Source organism: Taeniopygia guttata, chromosome 2 (genome assembly GCF_048771995.1).
Source record: "Taeniopygia guttata chromosome 2, bTaeGut7.mat, whole genome shotgun sequence".
Lineage (NCBI taxonomy): Eukaryota > Metazoa > Chordata > Aves > Passeriformes > Estrildidae > Taeniopygia > Taeniopygia guttata.
The window spans coordinates 96,426,243-96,444,111 of NC_133026.1; the positions used below are offsets into that span (position 1 = coordinate 96,426,243).

At 62.1% G+C, this 17,869-nt stretch overlaps 46 pseudogenes; all 46 read left to right on the plus strand.

Moving 5' to 3' along the window:
* Positions 1–1,176: 1,176 nt before the first annotated feature.
* LOC121469533 (5S ribosomal RNA) lies at positions 1,177–1,294 on the plus strand (annotated as a pseudogene).
* A 250-nt stretch (positions 1,295–1,544) lies between these two features.
* LOC121469535 (5S ribosomal RNA) lies at positions 1,545–1,662 on the plus strand (annotated as a pseudogene).
* Positions 1,663–1,912: 250 nt separating this feature from the next.
* On the plus strand, positions 1,913–2,030 carry LOC121469536 (5S ribosomal RNA; annotated as a pseudogene).
* A 250-nt stretch (positions 2,031–2,280) lies between these two features.
* Positions 2,281–2,398, plus strand: LOC121469537 (5S ribosomal RNA; annotated as a pseudogene).
* A 250-nt stretch (positions 2,399–2,648) lies between these two features.
* LOC121469538 (5S ribosomal RNA) lies at positions 2,649–2,766 on the plus strand (annotated as a pseudogene).
* Positions 2,767–3,016: 250 nt separating this feature from the next.
* On the plus strand, positions 3,017–3,134 carry LOC121469539 (5S ribosomal RNA; annotated as a pseudogene).
* A 250-nt stretch (positions 3,135–3,384) lies between these two features.
* Positions 3,385–3,502, plus strand: LOC121469540 (5S ribosomal RNA; annotated as a pseudogene).
* A 250-nt stretch (positions 3,503–3,752) lies between these two features.
* On the plus strand, positions 3,753–3,870 carry LOC121469541 (5S ribosomal RNA; annotated as a pseudogene).
* Positions 3,871–4,120: 250 nt separating this feature from the next.
* On the plus strand, positions 4,121–4,238 carry LOC121469542 (5S ribosomal RNA; annotated as a pseudogene).
* A 250-nt stretch (positions 4,239–4,488) lies between these two features.
* On the plus strand, positions 4,489–4,606 carry LOC121469544 (5S ribosomal RNA; annotated as a pseudogene).
* Positions 4,607–4,856: 250 nt separating this feature from the next.
* LOC121469532 (5S ribosomal RNA) lies at positions 4,857–4,974 on the plus strand (annotated as a pseudogene).
* Positions 4,975–5,224: 250 nt separating this feature from the next.
* On the plus strand, positions 5,225–5,342 carry LOC121469545 (5S ribosomal RNA; annotated as a pseudogene).
* A 250-nt stretch (positions 5,343–5,592) lies between these two features.
* On the plus strand, positions 5,593–5,710 carry LOC121469531 (5S ribosomal RNA; annotated as a pseudogene).
* A 250-nt stretch (positions 5,711–5,960) lies between these two features.
* LOC121469546 (5S ribosomal RNA) lies at positions 5,961–6,078 on the plus strand (annotated as a pseudogene).
* Positions 6,079–6,330: 252 nt separating this feature from the next.
* Positions 6,331–6,448, plus strand: LOC121469543 (5S ribosomal RNA; annotated as a pseudogene).
* A 250-nt stretch (positions 6,449–6,698) lies between these two features.
* On the plus strand, positions 6,699–6,816 carry LOC121469547 (5S ribosomal RNA; annotated as a pseudogene).
* A 250-nt stretch (positions 6,817–7,066) lies between these two features.
* Positions 7,067–7,184, plus strand: LOC121469548 (5S ribosomal RNA; annotated as a pseudogene).
* Positions 7,185–7,434: 250 nt separating this feature from the next.
* Positions 7,435–7,552, plus strand: LOC121469549 (5S ribosomal RNA; annotated as a pseudogene).
* A 250-nt stretch (positions 7,553–7,802) lies between these two features.
* LOC121469550 (5S ribosomal RNA) lies at positions 7,803–7,920 on the plus strand (annotated as a pseudogene).
* Positions 7,921–8,170: 250 nt separating this feature from the next.
* LOC121469551 (5S ribosomal RNA) lies at positions 8,171–8,288 on the plus strand (annotated as a pseudogene).
* Positions 8,289–8,538: 250 nt separating this feature from the next.
* Positions 8,539–8,656, plus strand: LOC121469552 (5S ribosomal RNA; annotated as a pseudogene).
* Positions 8,657–8,906: 250 nt separating this feature from the next.
* Positions 8,907–9,024, plus strand: LOC121469553 (5S ribosomal RNA; annotated as a pseudogene).
* A 250-nt stretch (positions 9,025–9,274) lies between these two features.
* On the plus strand, positions 9,275–9,392 carry LOC121469555 (5S ribosomal RNA; annotated as a pseudogene).
* A 250-nt stretch (positions 9,393–9,642) lies between these two features.
* LOC121469554 (5S ribosomal RNA) lies at positions 9,643–9,760 on the plus strand (annotated as a pseudogene).
* A 252-nt stretch (positions 9,761–10,012) lies between these two features.
* Positions 10,013–10,130, plus strand: LOC121469556 (5S ribosomal RNA; annotated as a pseudogene).
* Positions 10,131–10,380: 250 nt separating this feature from the next.
* LOC121469557 (5S ribosomal RNA) lies at positions 10,381–10,498 on the plus strand (annotated as a pseudogene).
* Positions 10,499–10,748: 250 nt separating this feature from the next.
* LOC121469565 (5S ribosomal RNA) lies at positions 10,749–10,866 on the plus strand (annotated as a pseudogene).
* Positions 10,867–11,116: 250 nt separating this feature from the next.
* On the plus strand, positions 11,117–11,234 carry LOC121469558 (5S ribosomal RNA; annotated as a pseudogene).
* A 250-nt stretch (positions 11,235–11,484) lies between these two features.
* Positions 11,485–11,602, plus strand: LOC121469559 (5S ribosomal RNA; annotated as a pseudogene).
* A 250-nt stretch (positions 11,603–11,852) lies between these two features.
* Positions 11,853–11,970, plus strand: LOC121469560 (5S ribosomal RNA; annotated as a pseudogene).
* Positions 11,971–12,220: 250 nt separating this feature from the next.
* Positions 12,221–12,338, plus strand: LOC121469561 (5S ribosomal RNA; annotated as a pseudogene).
* Positions 12,339–12,588: 250 nt separating this feature from the next.
* On the plus strand, positions 12,589–12,706 carry LOC121469562 (5S ribosomal RNA; annotated as a pseudogene).
* Positions 12,707–12,956: 250 nt separating this feature from the next.
* On the plus strand, positions 12,957–13,074 carry LOC121469563 (5S ribosomal RNA; annotated as a pseudogene).
* Positions 13,075–13,324: 250 nt separating this feature from the next.
* LOC121469564 (5S ribosomal RNA) lies at positions 13,325–13,442 on the plus strand (annotated as a pseudogene).
* Positions 13,443–13,692: 250 nt separating this feature from the next.
* Positions 13,693–13,810, plus strand: LOC121469566 (5S ribosomal RNA; annotated as a pseudogene).
* A 250-nt stretch (positions 13,811–14,060) lies between these two features.
* On the plus strand, positions 14,061–14,178 carry LOC121469567 (5S ribosomal RNA; annotated as a pseudogene).
* Positions 14,179–14,428: 250 nt separating this feature from the next.
* On the plus strand, positions 14,429–14,546 carry LOC140683120 (5S ribosomal RNA; annotated as a pseudogene).
* A 250-nt stretch (positions 14,547–14,796) lies between these two features.
* LOC140683121 (5S ribosomal RNA) lies at positions 14,797–14,914 on the plus strand (annotated as a pseudogene).
* A 250-nt stretch (positions 14,915–15,164) lies between these two features.
* LOC140683085 (5S ribosomal RNA) lies at positions 15,165–15,286 on the plus strand (annotated as a pseudogene).
* A 250-nt stretch (positions 15,287–15,536) lies between these two features.
* Positions 15,537–15,654, plus strand: LOC140683140 (5S ribosomal RNA; annotated as a pseudogene).
* A 250-nt stretch (positions 15,655–15,904) lies between these two features.
* LOC140683122 (5S ribosomal RNA) lies at positions 15,905–16,022 on the plus strand (annotated as a pseudogene).
* A 250-nt stretch (positions 16,023–16,272) lies between these two features.
* Positions 16,273–16,390, plus strand: LOC140683055 (5S ribosomal RNA; annotated as a pseudogene).
* A 250-nt stretch (positions 16,391–16,640) lies between these two features.
* LOC140683124 (5S ribosomal RNA) lies at positions 16,641–16,758 on the plus strand (annotated as a pseudogene).
* A 250-nt stretch (positions 16,759–17,008) lies between these two features.
* On the plus strand, positions 17,009–17,126 carry LOC140683125 (5S ribosomal RNA; annotated as a pseudogene).
* Positions 17,127–17,376: 250 nt separating this feature from the next.
* LOC140683151 (5S ribosomal RNA) lies at positions 17,377–17,494 on the plus strand (annotated as a pseudogene).
* A 250-nt stretch (positions 17,495–17,744) lies between these two features.
* On the plus strand, positions 17,745–17,862 carry LOC140683162 (5S ribosomal RNA; annotated as a pseudogene).
* The last annotated feature ends 7 nt before the right edge of the window (positions 17,863–17,869 follow it).

Below are 17,869 nucleotides of genomic sequence, written 5' to 3' on the forward strand. Positions count from 1 at the left end.
CATTAAATAATCATAGTGCTCTCAAAAATGTTTGAGTCTAAAGAAAGCAGAAAAAAGCTTTCTTTGCTCAAGAAAAGATTATATTAAATCAATATATATTTTAAATATCTAGTAAGAGGAAAATATTTGTCTAGAACTACAAGCACAAATCGCTTGCCTTCTTTTCCAAACTGTGGAATTTCATACTAGGCAAAACTTGCCTTATAATTTGCATACCTTAGGAAAAAAATATTATCAAAACCCCTGTGACCTTTGGATTTCCTTTTTTTTCAAGAGAAAAGTCAAGTACTTTTTATAGTGGGCTTCATTTTGCTGTCTGCATTCCAGAAGATTTCCAAGTAGTATATTCTTATATTATTCTTGACAGTGTAGCACTCTTCTTATTACTGTACTGTATAGCCTACCTCGTAGTGGTATGACTCAGCTGGAAAATCTTGTTACATCCTTTTTCCTTATTTATCTTTTGATTATTTACTATTTATTTGACCCATAAGAAAATCAGTTTCACAGAGATTGCTTCCCTACTCCAGTGCTGAGAAAATGCTGATGTGGACAGTCTGTAGAGACCGGCCACTTATATCTCCTTGTTCATCTTGGTTATGTAAACCAGAGCAACAAACAAAAAAAATTCAGACAAATAAACAAACCTAACTTAATAGAAGACTAAGTTGTTTGAAGTAAAAAAAAAATTGTTTTTATATTGAAATGTCCACTTGTAAAAAAAAACATATTACAGCAATTAGTGCTAACACCTGCATTTGAAACAAAGAATGCCAGTGCTGCTAACAAAACACTGAAGACTAGAGAGTTTTGGCAGTATGAGTCAGTTATGTCACATTTCAAATGAATAGAAGTCTTGCAGGTTTAGTTCCAGTTTTAGAGCTGTTTTCAAATTTTCCATGATTTTCAGCCGGGTGCTGTAGGCTACTTTTTCCTCCTGAGGGGGGCGCGTGCTTTTCCTTGGGCAGTCGAGGTGGGGGGCAGGAGGGAAGAGGCAGGTAGGCCTTGCTTTTTTTCTATCCCTTGTGTGTGTGTGCACTGGGCTGGGGTCTGTCTCTAGATCCCCTTGTGGGCAGGGGTGGCCCTGTTGGGCTTGTCAAGCCCCTGTGGGGTTCTCAGCTTCTTCCCGGAGCGTGGTGTGGTGGGTTGAAGGCCGCCGCCGAGGGGCCGGCAGGTGCCTACGGCCTGCCGCCCTGAGAGCGGCCGGTCTCGCCTGATCTCGGAAGCTAAGCAGGGTCGGGCCCGGTTAGTACTTGGATGGGAGACCGCCTGGGAATACCGGGTGCTGTAGGCTACTTTTTCCTCCTGAGGGGGGCGCGTGCTTTTCCTTGGGCAGTCGAGGTGGGGGGCAGGAGGGAAGAGGCAGGTAGGCCTTGCTTTTTTTCTATCCCTTGTGTGTGTGTGCACTGGGCTGGGGTCTGTCTCTAGATCCCCTTGTGGGCAGGGGTGGCCCTGTTGGGCTTGTCAAGCCCCTGTGGGGTTCTCAGCTTCTTCCCGGAGCGTGGTGTGGTGGGTTGAAGGCCGCCGCCGAGGGGCCGGCAGGTGCCTACGGCCTGCCGCCCTGAGAGCGGCCGGTCTCGCCTGATCTCGGAAGCTAAGCAGGGTCGGGCCCGGTTAGTACTTGGATGGGAGACCGCCTGGGAATACCGGGTGCTGTAGGCTACTTTTTCCTCCTGAGGGGGGCGCGTGCTTTTCCTTGGGCAGTCGAGGTGGGGGGCAGGAGGGAAGAGGCAGGTAGGCCTTGCTTTTTTTCTATCCCTTGTGTGTGTGTGCACTGGGCTGGGGTCTGTCTCTAGATCCCCTTGTGGGCAGGGGTGGCCCTGTTGGGCTTGTCAAGCCCCTGTGGGGTTCTCAGCTTCTTCCCGGAGCGTGGTGTGGTGGGTTGAAGGCCGCCGCCGAGGGGCCGGCAGGTGCCTACGGCCTGCCGCCCTGAGAGCGGCCGGTCTCGCCTGATCTCGGAAGCTAAGCAGGGTCGGGCCCGGTTAGTACTTGGATGGGAGACCGCCTGGGAATACCGGGTGCTGTAGGCTACTTTTTCCTCCTGAGGGGGGCGCGTGCTTTTCCTTGGGCAGTCGAGGTGGGGGGCAGGAGGGAAGAGGCAGGTAGGCCTTGCTTTTTTTCTATCCCTTGTGTGTGTGTGCACTGGGCTGGGGTCTGTCTCTAGATCCCCTTGTGGGCAGGGGTGGCCCTGTTGGGCTTGTCAAGCCCCTGTGGGGTTCTCAGCTTCTTCCCGGAGCGTGGTGTGGTGGGTTGAAGGCCGCCGCCGAGGGGCCGGCAGGTGCCTACGGCCTGCCGCCCTGAGAGCGGCCGGTCTCGCCTGATCTCGGAAGCTAAGCAGGGTCGGGCCCGGTTAGTACTTGGATGGGAGACCGCCTGGGAATACCGGGTGCTGTAGGCTACTTTTTCCTCCTGAGGGGGGCGCGTGCTTTTCCTTGGGCAGTCGAGGTGGGGGGCAGGAGGGAAGAGGCAGGTAGGCCTTGCTTTTTTTCTATCCCTTGTGTGTGTGTGCACTGGGCTGGGGTCTGTCTCTAGATCCCCTTGTGGGCAGGGGTGGCCCTGTTGGGCTTGTCAAGCCCCTGTGGGGTTCTCAGCTTCTTCCCGGAGCGTGGTGTGGTGGGTTGAAGGCCGCCGCCGAGTGGCCGGCAGGTGCCTACGGCCTGCCGCCCTGAGAGCGGCCGGTCTCGCCTGATCTCGGAAGCTAAGCAGGGTCGGGCCCGGTTAGTACTTGGATGGGAGACCGCCTGGGAATACCGGGTGCTGTAGGCTACTTTTTCCTCCTGAGGGGGGCGCGTGCTTTTCCTTGGGCAGTCGAGGTGGGGGGCAGGAGGGAAGAGGCAGGTAGGCCTTGCTTTTTTTCTATCCCTTGTGTGTGTGTGCACTGGGCTGGGGTCTGTCTCTAGATCCCCTTGTGGGCAGGGGTGGCCCTGTTGGGCTTGTCAAGCCCCTGTGGGGTTCTCAGCTTCTTCCCGGAGCGTGGTGTGGTGGGTTGAAGGCCGCCGCCGAGGGGCCGGCAGGTGCCTACGGCCTGCCGCCCTGAGAGCGGCCGGTCTCGCCTGATCTCGGAAGCTAAGCAGGGTCGGGCCCGGTTAGTACTTGGATGGGAGACCGCCTGGGAATACCGGGTGCTGTAGGCTACTTTTTCCTCCTGAGGGGGGCGCGTGCTTTTCCTTGGGCAGTCGAGGTGGGGGGCAGGAGGGAAGAGGCAGGTAGGCCTTGCTTTTTTTCTATCCCTTGTGTGTGTGTGCACTGGGCTGGGGTCTGTCTCTAGATCCCCTTGTGGGCAGGGGTGGCCCTGTTGGGCTTGTCAAGCCCCTGTGGGGTTCTCAGCTTCTTCCCGGAGCGTGGTGTGGTGGGTTGAAGGCCGCCGCCGAGGGGCCGGCAGGTGCCTACGGCCTGCCGCCCTGAGAGCGGCCGGTCTCGCCTGATCTCGGAAGCTAAGCAGGGTCGGGCCCGGTTAGTACTTGGATGGGAGACCGCCTGGGAATACCGGGTGCTGTAGGCTACTTTTTCCTCCTGAGGGGGGCGCGTGCTTTTCCTTGGGCAGTCGAGGTGGGGGGCAGGAGGGAAGAGGCAGGTAGGCCTTGCTTTTTTTCTATCCCTTGTGTGTGTGTGCACTGGGCTGGGGTCTGTCTCTAGATCCCCTTGTGGGCAGGGGTGGCCCTGTTGGGCTTGTCAAGCCCCTGTGGGGTTCTCAGCTTCTTCCCGGAGCGTGGTGTGGTGGGTTGAAGGCCGCCGCCGAGGGGCCGGCAGGTGCCTACGGCCTGCCGCCCTGAGAGCGGCCGGTCTCGCCTGATCTCGGAAGCTAAGCAGGGTCGGGCCCGGTTAGTACTTGGATGGGAGACCGCCTGGGAATACCGGGTGCTGTAGGCTACTTTTTCCTCCTGAGGGGGGCGCGTGCTTTTCCTTGGGCAGTCGAGGTGGGGGGCAGGAGGGAAGAGGCAGGTAGGCCTTGCTTTTTTTCTATCCCTTGTGTGTGTGTGCACTGGGCTGGGGTCTGTCTCTAGATCCCCTTGTGGGCAGGGGTGGCCCTGTTGGGCTTGTCAAGCCCCTGTGGGGTTCTCAGCTTCTTCCCGGAGCGTGGTGTGGTGGGTTGAAGGCCGCCGCCGAGGGGCCGGCAGGTGCCTACGGCCTGCCGCCCTGAGAGCGGCCGGTCTCGCCTGATCTCGGAAGCTAAGCAGGGTCGGGCCCGGTTAGTACTTGGATGGGAGACCGCCTGGGAATACCGGGTGCTGTAGGCTACTTTTTCCTCCTGAGGGGGGCGCGTGCTTTTCCTTGGGCAGTCGAGGTGGGGGGCAGGAGGGAAGAGGCAGGTAGGCCTTGCTTTTTTTCTATCCCTTGTGTGTGTGTGCACTGGGCTGGGGTCTGTCTCTAGATCCCCTTGTGGGCAGGGGTGGCCCTGTTGGGCTTGTCAAGCCCCTGTGGGGTTCTCAGCTTCTTCCCGGAGCGTGGTGTGGTGGGTTGAAGGCCGCCGCCGAGGGGCCGGCAGGTGCCTACGGCCTGCCGCCCTGAGAGCGGCCGGTCTCGCCTGATCTCGGAAGCTAAGCAGGGTCGGGCCCGGTTAGTACTTGGATGGGAGACCGCCTGGGAATACCGGGTGCTGTAGGCTACTTTTTCCTCCTGAGGGGGGCGCGTGCTTTTCCTTGGGCAGTCGAGGTGGGGGGCAGGAGGGAAGAGGCAGGTAGGCCTTGCTTTTTTTCTATCCCTTGTGTGTGTGTGCACTGGGCTGGGGTCTGTCTCTAGATCCCCTTGTGGGCAGGGGTGGCCCTGTTGGGCTTGTCAAGCCCCTGTGGGGTTCTCAGCTTCTTCCCGGAGCGTGGTGTGGTGGGTTGAAGGCCGCCGCCGAGGGGCCGGCAGGTGCCTACGGCCTGCCGCCCTGAGAGCGGCCGGTCTCGCCTGATCTCGGAAGCTAAGCAGGGTCGGGCCCGGTTAGTACTTGGATGGGAGACCGCCTGGGAATACCGGGTGCTGTAGGCTACTTTTTCCTCCTGAGGGGGGCGCGTGCTTTTCCTTGGGCAGTCGAGGTGGGGGGCAGGAGGGAAGAGGCAGGTAGGCCTTGCTTTTTTTCTATCCCTTGTGTGTGTGTGCACTGGGCTGGGGTCTGTCTCTAGATCCCCTTGTGGGCAGGGGTGGCCCTGTTGGGCTTGTCAAGCCCCTGTGGGGTTCTCAGCTTCTTCCCGGAGCGTGGTGTGGTGGGTTGAAGGCCGCCGCCGAGGGGCCGGCAGGTGCCTACGGCCTGCCGCCCTGAGAGCGGCCGGTCTCGCCTGATCTCGGACGCTAAGCAGGGTCGGGCCCGGTTAGTACTTGGATGGGAGACCGCCTGGGAATACCGGGTGCTGTAGGCTACTTTTTCCTCCTGAGGGGGGCGCGTGCTTTTCCTTGGGCAGTCGAGGTGGGGGGCAGGAGGGAAGAGTCAGGTAGGCCTTGCTTTTTTTCTATCCCTTGTGTGTGTGTGCACTGGGCTGGGGTCTGTCTCTAGATCCCCTTGTGGGCAGGGGTGGCCCTGTTGGGCTTGTCAAGCCCCTGTGGGGTTCTCAGCTTCTTCCCGGAGCGTGGTGTGGTGGGTTGAAGGCCGCCGCCGAGGGGCCGGCAGGTGCCTACGGCCTGCCGCCCTGAGAGCGGCCGGTCTCGCCTGATCTCGGACGCTAAGCAGGGTCGGGCCCGGTTAGTACTTGGATGGGAGACCGCCTGGGAATACCGGTTGCTGTAGGCTACTTTTTCCTCCTGAGGGGGGCGCGTGCTTTTCCTTGGGCAGTCGAGGTGGGGGGCAGGAGGGAAGAGTCAGGTAGGCCTTGCTTTTTTTCTATCCCTTGTGTGTGTGTGCACTGGGCTGGGGTCTGTCTCTAGATCCCCTTGTGGGCAGGGGTGGCCCTGTTGGGCTTGTCAAGCCCCTGTGGGGTTCTCAGCTTCTTCCCGGAGCGTGGTGTGGTGGGTTGAAGGCCGCCGCCGAGGGGCCGGCAGGTGCCTACGGCCTGCCGCCCTGAGAGCGGCCGGTCTCGCCTGATCTCGGAAGCTAAGCAGGGTCGGGCCCGGTTAGTACTTGGATGGGAGACCGCCTGGGAATACCGGGTGCTGTAGGCTACTTTTTCCTCCTGAGGGGGGCGCGTGCTTTTCCTTGGGCAGTCGAGGTGGGGGGCAGGAGGGAAGAGGCAGGTAGGCCTTGCTTTTTTTCTATCCCTTGTGTGTGTGTGTGCACTGGGCTGGGGTCTGTCTCTAGATCCCCTTGTGGGCAGGGGTGGCCCTGTTGGGCTTGTCAAGCCCCTGTGGGGTTCTCAGCTTCTTCCCGGAGCGTGGTGTGGTGGGTTGAAGGCCGCCGCCGAGGGGCCGGCAGGTGCCTACGGCCTGCCGCCCTGAGAGCGGCCGGTCTCGCCTGATCTCGGAAGCTAAGCAGGGTCGGGCCCGGTTAGTACTTGGATGGGAGACCGCCTGGGAATACCGGGTGCTGTAGGCTACTTTTTCCTCCTGAGGGGGGCGCGTGCTTTTCCTTGGGCAGTCGAGGTGGGGGGCAGGAGGGAAGAGTCAGGTAGGCCTTGCTTTTTTTCTATCCCTTGTGTGTGTGTGCACTGGGCTGGGGTCTGTCTCTAGATCCCCTTGTGGGCAGGGGTGGCCCTGTTGGGCTTGTCAAGCCCCTGTGGGGTTCTCAGCTTCTTCCCGGAGCGTGGTGTGGTGGGTTGAAGGCCGCCGCCGAGGGGCCAGCAGGTGCCTACGGCCTGCCGCCCTGAGAGCGGCCGGTCTCGCCTGATCTCGGAAGCTAAGCAGGGTCGGGCCCGGTTAGTACTTGGATGGGAGACCGCCTGGGAATACCGGGTGCTGTAGGCTACTTTTTCCTCCTGAGGGGGGCGCGTGCTTTTCCTTGGGCAGTCGAGGTGGGGGGCAGGAGGGAAGAGTCAGGTAGGCCTTGCTTTTTTTCTATCCCTTGTGTGTGTGTGCACTGGGCTGGGGTCTGTCTCTAGATCCCCTTGTGGGCAGGGGTGGCCCTGTTGGGCTTGTCAAGCCCCTGTGGGGTTCTCAGCTTCTTCCCGGAGCGTGGTGTGGTGGGTTGAAGGCCGCCGCCGAGGGGCCGGCAGGTGCCTACGGCCTGCCGCCCTGAGAGCGGCCGGTCTCGCCTGATCTCGGAAGCTAAGCAGGGTCGGGCCCGGTTAGTACTTGGATGGGAGACCGCCTGGGAATACCGGGTGCTGTAGGCTACTTTTTCCTCCTGAGGGGGGCGCGTGCTTTTCCTTGGGCAGTCGAGGTGGGGGGCAGGAGGGAAGAGGCAGGTAGGCCTTGCTTTTTTTCTATCCCTTGTGTGTGTGTGCACTGGGCTGGGGTCTGTCTCTAGATCCCCTTGTGGGCAGGGGTGGCCCTGTTGGGCTTGTCAAGCCCCTGTGGGGTTCTCAGCTTCTTCCCGGAGCGTGGTGTGGTGGGTTGAAGGCCGCCGCCGAGGGGCCAGCAGGTGCCTACGGCCTGCCGCCCTGAGAGCGGCCGGTCTCGCCTGATCTCGGAAGCTAAGCAGGGTCGGGCCCGGTTAGTACTTGGATGGGAGACCGCCTGGGAATACCGGGTGCTGTAGGCTACTTTTTCCTCCTGAGGGGGGCGCGTGCTTTTCCTTGGGCAGTCGAGGTGGGGGGCAGGAGGGAAGAGGCAGGTAGGCCTTGCTTTTTTTCTATCCCTTGTGTGTGTGTGCACTGGGCTGGGGTCTGTCTCTAGATCCCCTTGTGGGCAGGGGTGGCCCTGTTGGGCTTGTCAAGCCCCTGTGGGGTTCTCAGCTTCTTCCCGGAGCGTGGTGTGGTGGGTTGAAGGCCGCCGCCGAGGGGCCGGCAGGTGCCTACGGCCTGCCGTCCTGAGAGCGGCCGGTCTCGCCTGATCTCGGAAGCTAAGCAGGGTCGGGCCCGGTTAGTACTTGGATGGGAGACCGCCTGGGAATACCGGGTGCTGTAGGCTACTTTTTCCTCCTGAGGGGGGCGCGTGCTTTTCCTTGGGCAGGCGAGGTGGGGGGCAGGAGGGAAGAGGCAGGTAGGCCTTGCTTTTTTTCTATCCCTTGTGTGTGTGTGCACTGGGCTGGGGTCTGTCTCTAGATCCCCTTGTGGGCAGGGGTGGCCCTGTTGGGCTTGTCAAGCCCCTGTGGGGTTCTCAGCTTCTTCCCGGAGCGTGGTGTGGTGGGTTGAAGGCCGCCGCCGAGGGGCCGGCAGGTGCCTACGGCCTGCCGCCCTGAGAGCGGCCGGTCTCGCCTGATCTCGGAAGCTAAGCAGGGTCGGGCCCGGTTAGTACTTGGATGGGAGACCGCCTGGGAATACCGGGTGCTGTAGGCTACTTTTTCCTCCTGAGGGGGGCGCGTGCTTTTCCTTGGGCAGTCGAGGTGGGGGGCAGGAGGGAAGAGGCAGGTAGGCCTTGCTTTTTTTCTATCCCTTGTGTGTGTGTGCACTGGGCTGGGGTCTGTCTCTAGATCCCCTTGTGGGCAGGGGTGGCCCTGTTGGGCTTGTCAAGCCCCTGTGGGGTTCTCAGCTTCTTCCCGGAGCGTGGTGTGGTGGGTTGAAGGCCGCCGCCGAGGGGCCGGCAGGTGCCTACGGCCTGCCGCCCTGAGAGCGGCCGGTCTCGCCTGATCTCGGAAGCTAAGCAGGGTCGGGCCCGGTTAGTACTTGGATGGGAGACCGCCTGGGAATACCGGGTGCTGTAGGCTACTTTTTCCTCCTGAGGGGGGCGCGTGCTTTTCCTTGGGCAGTCGAGGTGGGGGGCAGGAGGGAAGAGGCAGGTAGGCCTTGCTTTTTTTCTATCACTTGTGTGTGTGTGCACTGGGCTGGGGTCTGTCTCTAGATCCCCTTGTGGGCAGGGGTGGCCCTGTTGGGCTTGTCAAGCCCCTGTGGGGTTCTCAGCTTCTTCCCGGAGCGTGGTGTGGTGGGTTGAAGGCCGCCGCCGAGGGGCCGGCAGGTGCCTACGGCCTGCCGCCCTGAGAGCGGCCGGTCTCGCCTGATCTCGGAAGCTAAGCAGGGTCGGGCCCGGTTAGTACTTGGATGGGAGACCGCCTGGGAATACCGGGTGCTGTAGGCTACTTTTTCCTCCTGAGGGGGGCGCGTGCTTTTCCTTGGGCAGTCGAGGTGGGGGGCAGGAGGGAAGAGGCAGGTAGGCCTTGCTTTTTTTCTATCCCTTGTGTGTGTGTGCACTGGGCTGGGGTCTGTCTCTAGATCCCCTTGTGGGCAGGGGTGGCCCTGTTGGGCTTGTCAAGCCCCTGTGGGGTTCTCAGCTTCTTCCCGGAGCGTGGTGTGGTGGGTTGAAGGCCGCCGCCGAGGGGCCGGCAGGTGCCTACGGCCTGCCGCCCTGAGAGCGGCCGGTCTCGCCTGATCTCGGACGCTAAGCAGGGTCGGGCCCGGTTAGTACTTGGATGGGAGACCGCCTGGGAATACCGGTTGCTGTAGGCTACTTTTTCCTCCTGAGGGGGGCGCGTGCTTTTCCTTGGGCAGTCGAGGTGGGGGGCAGGAGGGAAGAGTCAGGTAGGCCTTGCTTTTTTTCTATCCCTTGTGTGTGTGTGCACTGGGCTGGGGTCTGTCTCTAGATCCCCTTGTGGGCAGGGGTGGCCCTGTTGGGCTTGTCAAGCCCCTGTGGGGTTCTCAGCTTCTTCCCGGAGCGTGGTGTGGTGGGTTGAAGGCCGCCGCCGAGGGGCCGGCAGGTGCCTACGGCCTGCCGCCCTGAGAGCGGCCGGTCTCGCCTGATCTCGGAAGCTAAGCAGGGTCGGGCCCGGTTAGTACTTGGATGGGAGACCGCCTGGGAATACCGGGTGCTGTAGGCTACTTTTTCCTCCTGAGGGGGGCGCGTGCTTTTCCTTGGGCAGTCGAGGTGGGGGGCAGGAGGGAAGAGGCAGGTAGGCCTTGCTTTTTTTCTATCCCTTGTGTGTGTGTGTGCACTGGGCTGGGGTCTGTCTCTAGATCCCCTTGTGGGCAGGGGTGGCCCTGTTGGGCTTGTCAAGCCCCTGTGGGGTTCTCAGCTTCTTCCCGGAGCGTGGTGTGGTGGGTTGAAGGCCGCCGCCGAGGGGCCGGCAGGTGCCTACGGCCTGCCGCCCTGAGAGCGGCCGGTCTCGCCTGATCTCGGAAGCTAAGCAGGGTCGGGCCCGGTTAGTACTTGGATGGGAGACCGCCTGGGAATACCGGGTGCTGTAGGCTACTTTTTCCTCCTGAGGGGGGCGCGTGCTTTTCCTTGGGCAGTCGAGGTGGGGGGCAGGAGGGAAGAGTCAGGTAGGCCTTGCTTTTTTTCTATCCCTTGTGTGTGTGTGCACTGGGCTGGGGTCTGTCTCTAGATCCCCTTGTGGGCAGGGGTGGCCCTGTTGGGCTTGTCAAGCCCCTGTGGGGTTCTCAGCTTCTTCCCGGAGCGTGGTGTGGTGGGTTGAAGGCCGCCGCCGAGGGGCCAGCAGGTGCCTACGGCCTGCCGCCCTGAGAGCGGCCGGTCTCGCCTGATCTCGGAAGCTAAGCAGGGTCGGGCCCGGTTAGTACTTGGATGGGAGACCGCCTGGGAATACCGGGTGCTGTAGGCTACTTTTTCCTCCTGAGGGGGGCGCGTGCTTTTCCTTGGGCAGTCGAGGTGGGGGGCAGGAGGGAAGAGTCAGGTAGGCCTTGCTTTTTTTCTATCCCTTGTGTGTGTGTGCACTGGGCTGGGGTCTGTCTCTAGATCCCCTTGTGGGCAGGGGTGGCCCTGTTGGGCTTGTCAAGCCCCTGTGGGGTTCTCAGCTTCTTCCCGGAGCGTGGTGTGGTGGGTTGAAGGCCGCCGCCGAGGGGCCGGCAGGTGCCTACGGCCTGCCGCCCTGAGAGCGGCCGGTCTCGCCTGATCTCGGAAGCTAAGCAGGGTCGGGCCCGGTTAGTACTTGGATGGGAGACCGCCTGGGAATACCGGGTGCTGTAGGCTACTTTTTCCTCCTGAGGGGGGCGCGTGCTTTTCCTTGGGCAGTCGAGGTGGGGGGCAGGAGGGAAGAGGCAGGTAGGCCTTGCTTTTTTTCTATCCCTTGTGTGTGTGTGCACTGGGCTGGGGTCTGTCTCTAGATCCCCTTGTGGGCAGGGGTGGCCCTGTTGGGCTTGTCAAGCCCCTGTGGGGTTCTCAGCTTCTTCCCGGAGCGTGGTGTGGTGGGTTGAAGGCCGCCGCCGAGGGGCCAGCAGGTGCCTACGGCCTGCCGCCCTGAGAGCGGCCGGTCTCGCCTGATCTCGGAAGCTAAGCAGGGTCGGGCCCGGTTAGTACTTGGATGGGAGACCGCCTGGGAATACCGGGTGCTGTAGGCTACTTTTTCCTCCTGAGGGGGGCGCGTGCTTTTCCTTGGGCAGTCGAGGTGGGGGGCAGGAGGGAAGAGGCAGGTAGGCCTTGCTTTTTTTCTATCCCTTGTGTGTGTGTGCACTGGGCTGGGGTCTGTCTCTAGATCCCCTTGTGGGCAGGGGTGGCCCTGTTGGGCTTGTCAAGCCCCTGTGGGGTTCTCAGCTTCTTCCCGGAGCGTGGTGTGGTGGGTTGAAGGCCGCCGCCGAGGGGCCGGCAGGTGCCTACGGCCTGCCGTCCTGAGAGCGGCCGGTCTCGCCTGATCTCGGAAGCTAAGCAGGGTCGGGCCCGGTTAGTACTTGGATGGGAGACCGCCTGGGAATACCGGGTGCTGTAGGCTACTTTTTCCTCCTGAGGGGGGCGCGTGCTTTTCCTTGGGCAGGCGAGGTGGGGGGCAGGAGGGAAGAGGCAGGTAGGCCTTGCTTTTTTTCTATCCCTTGTGTGTGTGTGCACTGGGCTGGGGTCTGTCTCTAGATCCCCTTGTGGGCAGGGGTGGCCCTGTTGGGCTTGTCAAGCCCCTGTGGGGTTCTCAGCTTCTTCCCGGAGCGTGGTGTGGTGGGTTGAAGGCCGCCGCCGAGGGGCCGGCAGGTGCCTACGGCCTGCCGCCCTGAGAGCGGCCGGTCTCGCCTGATCTCGGAAGCTAAGCAGGGTCGGGCCCGGTTAGTACTTGGATGGGAGACCGCCTGGGAATACCGGGTGCTGTAGGCTACTTTTTCCTCCTGAGGGGGGCGCGTGCTTTTCCTTGGGCAGTCGAGGTGGGGGGCAGGAGGGAAGAGGCAGGTAGGCCTTGCTTTTTTTCTATCCCTTGTGTGTGTGTGCACTGGGCTGGGGTCTGTCTCTAGATCCCCTTGTGGGCAGGGGTGGCCCTGTTGGGCTTGTCAAGCCCCTGTGGGGTTCTCAGCTTCTTCCCGGAGCGTGGTGTGGTGGGTTGAAGGCCGCCGCCGAGGGGCCGGCAGGTGCCTACGGCCTGCCGCCCTGAGAGCGGCCGGTCTCGCCTGATCTCGGAAGCTAAGCAGGGTCGGGCCCGGTTAGTACTTGGATGGGAGACCGCCTGGGAATACCGGGTGCTGTAGGCTACTTTTTCCTCCTGAGGGGGGCGCGTGCTTTTCCTTGGGCAGTCGAGGTGGGGGGCAGGAGGGAAGAGGCAGGTAGGCCTTGCTTTTTTTCTATCCCTTGTGTGTGTGTGCACTGGGCTGGGGTCTGTCTCTAGATCCCCTTGTGGGCAGGGGTGGCCCTGTTGGGCTTGTCAAGCCCCTGTGGGGTTCTCAGCTTCTTCCCGGAGCGTGGTGTGGTGGGTTGAAGGCCGCCGCCGAGGGGCCGGCAGGTGCCTACGGCCTGCCGCCCTGAGAGCGGCCGGTCTCGCCTGATCTCGGAAGCTAAGCAGGGTCGGGCCCGGTTAGTACTTGGATGGGAGACCGCCTGGGAATACCGGGTGCTGTAGGCTACTTTTTCCTCCTGAGGGGGGCGCGTGCTTTTCCTTGGGCAGTCGAGGTGGGGGGCAGGAGGGAAGAGGCAGGTAGGCCTTGCTTTTTTTCTATCCCTTGTGTGTGTGTGCACTGGGCTGGGGTCTGTCTCTAGATCCCCTTGTGGGCAGGGGTGGCCCTGTTGGGCTTGTCAAGCCCCTGTGGGGTTCTCAGCTTCTTCCCGGAGCGTGGTGTGGTGGGTTGAAGGCCGCCGCCGAGGGGCCGGCAGGTGCCTACGGCCTGCCGCCCTGAGAGCGGCCGGTCTCGCCTGATCTCGGAAGCTAAGCAGGGTCGGGCCCGGTTAGTACTTGGATGGGAGACCGCCTGGGAATACCGGGTGCTGTAGGCTACTTTTTCCTCCTGAGGGGGGCGCGTGCTTTTCCTTGGGCAGTCGAGGTGGGGGGCAGGAGGGAAGAGGCAGGTAGGCCTTGCTTTTTTTCTATCCCTTGTGCGTGTGTGCACTGGGCTGGGGTCTGTCTCTAGATCCCCTTGTGGGCAGGGGTGGCCCTGTTGGGCTTGTCAAGCCCCTGTGGGGTTCTCAGCTTCTTCCCGGAGCGTGGTGTGGTGGGTTGAAGGCCGCCGCCGAGGGGCCGGCAGGTGCCTACGGCCTGCCGCCCTGAGAGCGGCCGGTCTCGCCTGATCTCGGAAGCTAAGCAGGGTCGGGCCCGGTTAGTACTTGGATGGGAGACCGCCTGGGAATACCGGGTGCTGTAGGCTACTTTTTCCTCCTGAGGGGGGCGCGTGCTTTTCCTTGGGCAGTCGAGGTGGGGGGCAGGAGGGAAGAGGCAGGTAGGCCTTGCTTTTTTTCTATCCCTTGTGTGTGTGTGCACTGGGCTGGGGTCTGTCTCTAGATCCCCTTGTGGGCAGGGGTGGCCCTGTTGGGCTTGTCAAGCCCCTGTGGGGTTCTCAGCTTCTTCCCGGAGCGTGGTGTGGTGGGTTGAAGGCCGCCGCCGAGGGGCCGGCAGGTGCCTACGGCCTGCCGCCCTGAGAGCGGCCGGTCTCGCCTGATCTCGGAAGCTAAGCAGGGTCGGGCCCGGTTAGTACTTGGATGGGAGACCGCCTGGGAATACCGGGTGCTGTAGGCTACTTTTTCCTCCTGAGGGGGGCGCGTGCTTTTCCTTGGGCAGTCGAGGTGGGGGGCAGGAGGGAAGAGGCAGGTAGGCCTTGCTTTTTTTCTATCCCTTGTGTGTGTGTGCACTGGGCTGGGGTCTGTCTCTAGATCCCCTTGTGGGCAGGGGTGGCCCTGTTGGGCTTGTCAAGCCCCTGTGGGGTTCTCAGCTTCTTCCCGGAGCGTGGTGTGGTGGGTTGAAGGCCGCCGCCGAGGGGCCGGCAGGTGCCTACGGCCTGCCGCCCTGAGAGCGGCCGGTCTCGCCTGATCTCGGAAGCTAAGCAGGGTCGGGCCCGGTTAGTACTTGGATGGGAGACCGCCTGGGAATACCGGGTGCTGTAGGCTACTTTTTCCTCCTGAGGGGGGCGCGTGCTTTTCCTTGGGCAGTCGAGGTGGGGGGCAGGAGGGAAGAGTCAGGTAGGCCTTGCTTTTTTTCTATCCCTTGTGTGTGTGTGCACTGGGCTGGGGTCTGTCTCTAGATCCCCTTGTGGGCAGGGGTGGCCCTGTTGGGCTTGTCAAGCCCCTGTGGGGTTCTCAGCTTCTTCCCGGAGCGTGGTGTGGTGGGTTGAAGGCCGCCGCCGAGGGGCCGGCAGGTGCCTACGGCCTGCCGCCCTGAGAGCGGCCGGTCTCGCCTGATCTCGGAAGCTAAGCAGGGTCGGGCCCGGTTAGTACTTGGATGGGAGACCGCCTGGGAATACCGGGTGCTGTAGGCTACTTTTTCCTCCTGAGGGGGGCGCGTGCTTTTCCTTGGGCAGTCGAGGTGGGGGGCAGGAGGGAAGAGGCAGGTAGGCCTTGCTTTTTTTCTATCCCTTGTGTGTGTGTGCACTGGGCTGGGGTCTGTCTCTAGATCCCCTTGTGGGCAGGGGTGGCCCTGTTGGGCTTGTCAAGCCCCTGTGGGGTTCTCAGCTTCTTCCCGGAGCGTGGTGTGGTGGGTTGAAGGCCGCCGCCGAGGGGCCGGCAGGTGCCTACGGCCTGCCGCCCTGAGAGCGGCCGGTCTCGCCTGATCTCGGAAGCTAAGCAGGGTCGGGCCCGGTTAGTACTTGGATGGGAGACCGCCTGGGAATACCGGGTGCTGTAGGCTACTTTTTCCTCCTGAGGGGGGCGCGTGCTTTTCCTTGGGCAGTCGAGGTGGGGGGCAGGAGGGAAGAGGCAGGTAGGCCTTGCTTTTTTTCTATCCCTTGTGTGTGTGTGCACTGGGCTGGGGTCTGTCTCTAGATCCCCTTGTGGGCAGGGGTGGCCCTGTTGGGCTTGTCAAGCCCCTGTGGGGTTCTCAGCTTCTTCCCGGAGCGTGGTGTGGTGGGTTGAAGGCCGCCGCCGAGGGGCCGGCAGGTGCCTACGGCCTGCCGCCCGCCCTGAGAGCGGCCGGTCTCGCCTGATCTCGGAAGCTAAGCAGGGTCGGGCCCGGTTAGTACTTGGATGGGAGACCGCCTGGGAATACCGGGTGCTGTAGGCTACTTTTTCCTCCTGAGGGGGGCGCGTGCTTTTCCTTGGGCAGTCGAGGTGGGGGGCAGGAGGGAAGAGGCAGGTAGGCCTTGCTTTTTTTCTATCCCTTGTGTGTGTGTGCACTGGGCTGGGGTCTGTCTCTAGATCCCCTTGTGGGCAGGGGTGGCCCTGTTGGGCTTGTCAAGCCCCTGTGGGGTTCTCAGCTTCTTCCCGGAGCGTGGTGTGGTGGGTTGAAGGCCGCCGCCGAGGGGCCAGCAGGTGCCTACGGCCTGCCGCCCTGAGAGCGGCCGGTCTCGCCTGATCTCGGAAGCTAAGCAGGGTCGGGCCCGGTTAGTACTTGGATGGGTGACCGCCTGGGAATACCGGGTGCTGTAGGCTACTTTTTCCTCCTGAGGGGGGCGCGTGCTTTTCCTTGGGCAGTCGAGGTGCGGGGCAGGAGGGAAGAGGCAGGTAGGCCTTGCTTTTTTTCTATCCCTTGTGTGTGTGTGCACTGGGCTGGGGTCTGTCTCTAGATCCCCTTGTGGGCAGGGGTGGCCCTGTTGGGCTTGTCAAGCCCCTGTGGGGTTCTCAGCTTCTTCCCGGAGCGTGGTGTGGTGGGTTGAAGGCCGCCGCCGAGGGGCCGGCAGGTGCCTACGGCCTGCCGCCCTGAGAGCGGCCGGTCTCGCCTGATCTCGGAAGCTAAGCAGGGTCGGGCCCGGTTAGTACTTGGATGGGAGACCGCCTGGGAATACCGGGTGCTGTAGGCTACTTTTTCCTCCTGAGGGGGGCGCGTGCTTTTCCTTGGGCAGTCGAGGTGGGGGGCAGGAGGGAAGAGGCAGGTAGGCCTTGCTTTTTTTCTATCCCTTGTGTGTGTGTGCACTGGGCTGGGGTCTGTCTCTAGATCCCCTTGTGGGCAGGGGTGGCCCTGTTGGGCTTGTCAAGCCCCTGTGGGGTTCTCAGCTTCTTCCCGGAGCGTGGTGTGGTGGGTTGAAGGCCGCCACCGAGGGGCCTGTAGGTGCCTACGGCCTGCCGCCCTGAGAGCGGCCGGTCTCGCCTGATCTCGGAAGCTAAGCAGGGTCGGGCCCGGTTAGTACTTGGATGGGAGACCGCCTGTGAATACCGGGTGCTGTAGGCTACTTTTTCCTCCTGAGGGGGGCGCGTGCTTTTCCTTGGGCAGTCGAGGTGGGGGGCAGGAGGGAAGAGGCAGGTAGGCCTTGCTTTTTTTCTATCCCTTGTGTGTGTGTGCACTGGGCTGGGGTCTGTCTCTAGATCCCCTTGTGGGCAGGGGTGGCCCTGTTGGGCTTGTCAAGCCCCTGTGGGGTTCTGAGCTTCTTCCCAGAGCGTGGTGTGGTGGGTTGAAGGCCGCCGCCGAGGGGCCGGCAGGTGCCTACGGCCTGCCGCCCTGAGAGCGGCCGGTCTCGCCTGATCTCGGAAGCTAAGCAGGGTCGGGCCCGGTTAGTACTTGGATGGGAGACCGCCTGGGAATACCGGGTGCTGTAGGCTACTTTTTCCTCCTGAGGGGGGCGCGTGCTTTTCCTTGGGCAGTCGAGGTGGGGGGCAGGAGGGAAGAGGCAGGTAGGCCTTGCTTTTTTTCTATCCCTTGTGTGTGTGTGCACTGGGCTGGGGTCTGTCTCTAGATCCCCTTGTGGGCAGGGGTGGCCCTGTTGGGCTTGTCAAGCCCCTGTGGGGTTCTCAGCTTCTTCCCGGAGCGTGGTGTGGTGGGTTGAAGGCCGCCGCCGAGGGGCCGGCAGGTGCCTACGGCCTGCCGCCCTGAGAGCGGCCGGTCTCGCCTGATCTCGGAAGCTAAGCAGGGTCGGGCCCGGTTAGTACTTGGATGGGAGACCGCCTGGGAATACCGGGTGCTGTAGGCTACTTTTTCCTCCTGAGGGGGGCGCGTGCTTTTCCTTGGGCAGTCGAGGTGGGGGGCAGGAGGGAAGAGGCAGGTAGGCCTTGCTTTTTTTCTATCCCTTGTGTGTGTGTGCACTGGGCTGGGGTCTGTCTCTAGATCCCCTTGTGGGCAGGGGTGGCCCTGTTGGGCTTGTCAAGCCCCTGTGGGGTTCTCAGCTTCTTCCCGGAGCGTGGTGTGGTGGGTTGAAGGCCGCCGCCGAGGGGCCGGCAGGTGCCTACGGCCTGCCGCCCTGAGAGCGGCCGGTCTCGCCTGATCTCGGAAGCTAAGCAGGGTCGGGCCCGGTTAGTACTTGGATGGGTGACCGCCTGGGAATACCGGGTGCTGTAGGCTACTTTTTCCTCCTGAGGGGGGCGCGTGCTTTTCCTTGGGCAGTCGAGGTGGGGGGCAGGAGGGAAGAGGCAGGTAGGCCTTGCTTTTTTTCTATCCCTTGTGTGTGTGTGCACTGGGCTGGGGTCTGTCTCTAGATCCCCTTGTGGGCAGGGGTGGCCCTGTTGGGCTTGTCAAGCCCCTGTGGGGTTCTCAGCTTCTTCCCGGAGCGTGGTGTGGTGGGTTGAAGGCCGCCGCCGAGGGGCCGGCAGGTGCCTACGGCCTGCCGCCCTGAGAGCGGCCGGTCTCGCCTGATCTCGGAAGCTAAGCAGGGTCGGGCCCGGTTAGTACTTGGATGGGTGACCGCCTGGGAATACCGGGTGCTGTAGGCTACTTTTT